Genomic DNA, 5,569 nt, shown 5'->3' with positions numbered 1-5,569 from the left:
TATTAGATCAGGAGGAAAAAAACATAAGAAAAAAAATCCTTTCTTTTTTAGTGAAAAGTAGGGGTAAAACTGACAATCCAAAGATGATACGGGCCAAAAAAAAAAAAAAAAAAGAAGACGTTACGGGCTGATCTGTGTGAACAGTTGGGATTTACCAAAGCAAAGAAACCGAGATCCCATAACCTGAGCAAGCTACAGGTTGACTGAATGGAAAATAATGTTTCCACATATTTCACTGCAGATAATGGATTAACTTTCATCGTTCACAGGTTTCATATTACAAGATCAAGGGCCCACAAAAATTAAATCACCCATTGTAACAACCGTCGTTGATAATATAGGAAAAGCCTCAACTATTAATACACATATGATTGCCAACTTCCAGATACGAGTGTAAATCCTGTTATGCATCATCAAGAAGCCATAAACAGTGTATGGGGATCTTTCATCCAAGTCTCTGGATTCTAATAAAAAGCTCAAACATGGTTCTGGTCGTCCTGGATGATGAAGTAAATCAAAGCTAGAATTGAGAAGTCATTCTCTTCACCGCTGTCATTGTTCTGGGTGGCTCTGTTTTTCACATCCTCTGATCGTTCTTTATAAGATGCAAGATGGGAACCTTGTGAAGCAGTAAGGATCTTTCCATAAAACTAGACATAGTAAATCATGCCAACTTCCAGCAGGGAAGTATGAGGCACAGTCAGAAAAGAATCGGGTCCCCTGCAATTCTTGCTTAGAAAAGCATAAATGACATTGATTGTGAATTTCTTTAGAAGAGAAGATGAACTTTTGGCCTTTGCATAAGAGTGACCAAGAATATAAACCACTCCAGATTTTCTAGCTTTGAGGATCTCTAGGGACTCGATTTTGAGGAGAGAACTCTCCACTAGTCCAACCTCGGGTTTCACTGTTTGGATGTCAGATAGAGACCACACCATATTCTCTTCATGATTTGGATAGGTGAAAATGGGTCCTGGAACATCAGGGGCTTCAACATCTGAGATGCCAAACTCACAATGTGATTTGGTCATCATAGTCAACAAGCATTCTTCTCCTTCCATTTCTATGAGTTGTATTATCCTAGATACCAATTTATCCTCAAAATCATAATTTTCTTGATGTATATCCTTGTAACCATACCTCACAATGCACCGGAGCATGCTAAACTCTTTTGGGCCCACCCTGCCAATGAGAAAACGTTCCCCTTCACAAATATGGGGAACCTGAACAGATTTTATACACACAAAAACTAACACTTGATGGAAAGCAGGCAAGTTCGTCACAAAGTGTCCAAAAACGGCTGGTACCCCTGTCACCAAATTGGTGTAAACAAATCCAATTCCTGGGACTCTGACCATGCCCAAGGCTAGGCCCCAGTGCTATTATCCTGCTTATCGACACCTTACTCTCCACATCAAATTGGTGTTTTTTCAATGTGCCATAGTTCCATGAATACATGATGCCCATGAAAATCAGAGACAGAACAAGAGGGATCCACCCACCTTCTGGAACCTTGATGAAAGATGCTGAAATGTAGAGTAGCTCGATTGATCCAAAAAACAGCAAGAACGCAACAGCCACAGCTATCCTTTGCTTCCAGACAATTGTCATCACCATAGACATCAAGCAAGTTGTCACAAACATAACAGTAGTCACTGCAAGTCCTATTGACCAAGAAACACAATCAGAGCCTCAATTCATGTCACGTTATAAATATACAGTAGTCACTGCAAGTCCTACTGACCAAGAAACACAATTACACGCATAAACATGCACCCACCATCCACACACACTGACTAAAGCTACGTTTGGTATGCATTCTAAGTCGATAATGCCTTCCAAGAAACCATAACAAACAGCCTTGATTTAAAAAAGTCCACTATATAATTCCATACGCTTTTAAGTATAGCTGTATGATTCCACAATATAGAGTTGAGATGTTTGGGGGGTGGGGTGCCCAAAACCCACAGAATCTTGAGGTTGAGGAGAAGATGTGATGACAAATATACATTAAATCAATAGTGGGTATATTTAGGATCATGGGTGAAAGACTAAGGTTCCAGTTGGTATGATTTTTTGGAATACATTATTGACTTAGAATGCATACTGAATACAGCCTAAAGAGTATAGATGTATACCATAAGCATGACCAATCATGTTTGTGTCTCTTAATCCAACTGTGACAGCTAAACAGAGGCACATAAGAATCCAGTTGACCTCAGGAATGTATATCTGCCCATATATTGTGCTTGAACGGAAGAAAACACAAAGCTCCCGTTCCTTCAGACCTTCCTGGAGGCAAAAGAGGCTGCCCAAGCCAAGATAACAAAAGAATCTCCTTACAACATCCACATAGCAAAAAAGGAAGCTCCTAGACTGAGAAAAAGAAAACTTCTAAAAGTCCCTCACATACCCATATATGGTTAGTTGGCTCGCATTGTTCCCCAGAAAATTCTTGATAAGTTCCCCTAATGCAGGAACATAGAAAATAATTAGTCATAAAATCAAGCAATGAAAGAAGTGCTCACAGAATCCTCCTTAATATCAAGCAACTGCTTACCTTTCTACTGAGTGATTTCATCCCTGGGTTGCCACTGCTTACCTTTCTACTGAGTGATTTCATCCCTGGGTTGCAAATCACTTCCATCTCCGGCACCTTGGTCAGCTTGCTTGGCAAGAACCATCTCGCCTTCATACATAGGCTCCCGGTTTTCATAAATTGTTAATCCTGGACCAAGTATGCAATCCCTTCTCTAGGTTGCCCTCCCTTCTTTTTATCTTTGTTGCTAATCTCTTCTTTTGCAGCCTGCCAATGAAAATTCAATCAACAATCAAACAGAAATAACCCACTATGATGAGACTGTAAATTGACATGCTCTTTATCAGCCAATGTCTGTCCAGGGGGATTCATGGTAAAGGATTTTTCTGAACATTTATTCTGAAAGCAAATTTCTGAAGACCTTTAAGAATACCAGAACAACCAATCATCATAATAAAGATACCCAAAAATAAATGCCTGGATTATATATATCAGCCATAAAACACAAGCAGCCAAAAACAGATTTATCATACTGCATAGATTACAGAAGCAAGCCTTCATACTGTGATTAGAGTGTTCTGGTCTTTGACAGAGCCATTTTTGCGACAATTACTTCAAGCTTGGTTCCAAGAGTTAGCACAAAATACAGACGAAGTAAGAACAGGCTAATTATCAGATTTTTTTCCTGCAATTGCTATAAAAAATTATCCTTACAAATGACTAAACCATCTTACTTATATTTTCTCACATTTTTTTCCGACAATTGCTACACTAGTTCATATTTATCTTCCCCATTCTGTTCCCAAAAGTTGTGCTACTCATCCATCTTGACATCTCATCAGGCAGCATATCAATTATATTTCTGTGTCGTTCCTTGGAATTGCAACATTCAACTCCAAAACACATGGTTGGTCTAAAAGCTGTTTTATAAAATTCCAGCTTCAGATTTAAGAGCATGGCTGTCTTAATACAGTAAGAAAAAAAAACTCACTAGTTCATCCAACCTAATCTAATTGGGCATCACCAGTTCAAACTCCCCCTCTCTGTATAGCTGATTGAACCAAGATGAAAAAAATGATCATCAATTAATTCATCAGTGAAAACTGGTTTATACAGGCTACCATAGAGGGTGGCAATTCAATTCCTTATTCTAATGCAAGGTGCCATATTTGGTTGTGCAAGGCACTATTAGGTTGGACTGCAATGCAGACAACCTTTGAATCTAAGCAGCCAAAACCACATTGATAAATGAATCCCTTCTGACAAATTATTCAATCTCATAATTTGCATTAGATTTATATCCCATGACAGGCTTCACATGATATTGAGTGAAACCACACTCTTCTATATCTATAGCTATCACATGAAAACAAGGATTTACATCTGCAAAAATCCTCAAGCCAATGCATACCCTTAAAAAACTTTCACAGAGCTAACAGAGAACTAGTCAGGAAACATAATGACATTTATCCAAAGGTTCCCTCCCATATTATACATTAGAACTGCATTCAATTAAAAATTTTAACATCGTAACAGTACATTTTTCTAAACATTGCTAATGGAATATGACTTTACAGAATACAAAAGCACAAAGAAAATGACAAAGAAACCAAAGTGAAATAGAAAGCATATAACAGATTTACATAATTCAGCACTGTGTTATGTCTATGCTCATTGAGGATCTCTCTCTCTCTCTCTCTCTCTCTCTCTCTCTTATAATATTCAAGGGCTGAGAATACAAGCATGCCAATTATAACAGATTCACAAAGTTCCCAAGAAATCCCTTTAGAGCCCTATAAATCCACCAATGTATATTTAACAATATGACAAAAATAAAAGAGAAAACAGTCATTACGTATGCTGCCATATCAACTTAACCTCAGTCAAATTTGGAACAAGGGAACTCCCGATTAGGAACAAGGGAGCACCCGATTGAATTTCAAAATAGGAGGCCACAGGTGGTTCAAAGAGGTTCTCAAAAGTAAACCAAGACAAAATTCAGAAACCAGAGCTACAAAGTACAAACACCTACAAATGTAAAGAAAAAAAAATTGATCGCTTCTCATGAATAAAAACAACCAGGGGGGTCGGGGACTAGTTCTCCCATCATTTTTCAGACACAAAAGTTCAAAACATAACTGCAATGCAAATCCCTAACCGCATCCAATCCAGGTTCCATTCCATCACAGAGATGGTTCTCAAAAGTGAATTAGTGCTCGAAATGATACCTGAGCTTGACGATCGAACTTGTTGCTGTAAGGAGAGTTGCAGTGAGACCGTTTCTTGACGAGACAGAGAGACGCCGAGATTTGCGAGAGAAGAGAACTTCGAGCTTCGCAAGAGAGCAGAGAACGTTGAGCTTCACAATAGAGTAGAGAACGTCGAGCTTCGCGAGAGAGTTGTAGCTTGTGGAGATAGAGAGAGTAGGGCGGCGGGACTCGGGACTATTTCACGATTTTTCTCTGTCACTTTTTGTTTTAAGAAACAGAAAAACAACTGATAGGTATTTCTTCATTCCTGTTTCTAGGAACAAAAATATATATAAATTTCAATTTTTATTTTATAGATAGGTGAAACAGAACCAAAAAATCAAACAGAAAATATGATGTTTTTCTGTTTCTGAGTACAGAAAACGGAAAAACTGTTTCTGGAAACAAAATCAAACGGGCCCGAACTTTCCCAACCAACTCAGAAAATCAAATTCAAACACAAGAGTAACACACGATGAACGTATAATGGAGTAGAAGGAAGAGCCATACCCTCGAAGGAAATCTTCTCTGCGCTCTAGTAAAAGTAATCATCATTCAACTTTTTCTGAAACGAAGAACATGAAACCAAATACTTATAATTTGAGCATTTAGGTTTTCCTTTGGTCTTCCCTTATTTTCAAACTGAATCTATTAGGTCTACTACTTTGAACAAAAATAACATTTTAATGTCCTTATGGAAGGATTCCTTCAAATATATCATTACATTCATTAATAGATACCACTACTTAAATTTAAACCAAAGAGAGAATAGCATATTCAA

General features: G+C 38.0%; 1 pseudogene; it reads right to left on the bottom strand.

Moving 5' to 3' along the window:
- Window positions 1-213: 213 nt before the first annotated feature.
- On the bottom strand, window positions 214-2,684 carry LOC122066601 (annotated as a pseudogene).
- Between the last annotated feature and the right edge of the window lie 2,885 nt (window positions 2,685-5,569).

This window comes from Macadamia integrifolia, unplaced genomic scaffold (genome assembly GCF_013358625.1).
Source record: "Macadamia integrifolia cultivar HAES 741 unplaced genomic scaffold, SCU_Mint_v3 scaffold2487, whole genome shotgun sequence".
NCBI classification, from domain to species: Eukaryota; Viridiplantae; Streptophyta; class Magnoliopsida; order Proteales; family Proteaceae; genus Macadamia; species Macadamia integrifolia.
Note: the sequence above shows the minus strand (reverse complement) of the source record. Positions and strands in the feature narration are given on the sequence as shown.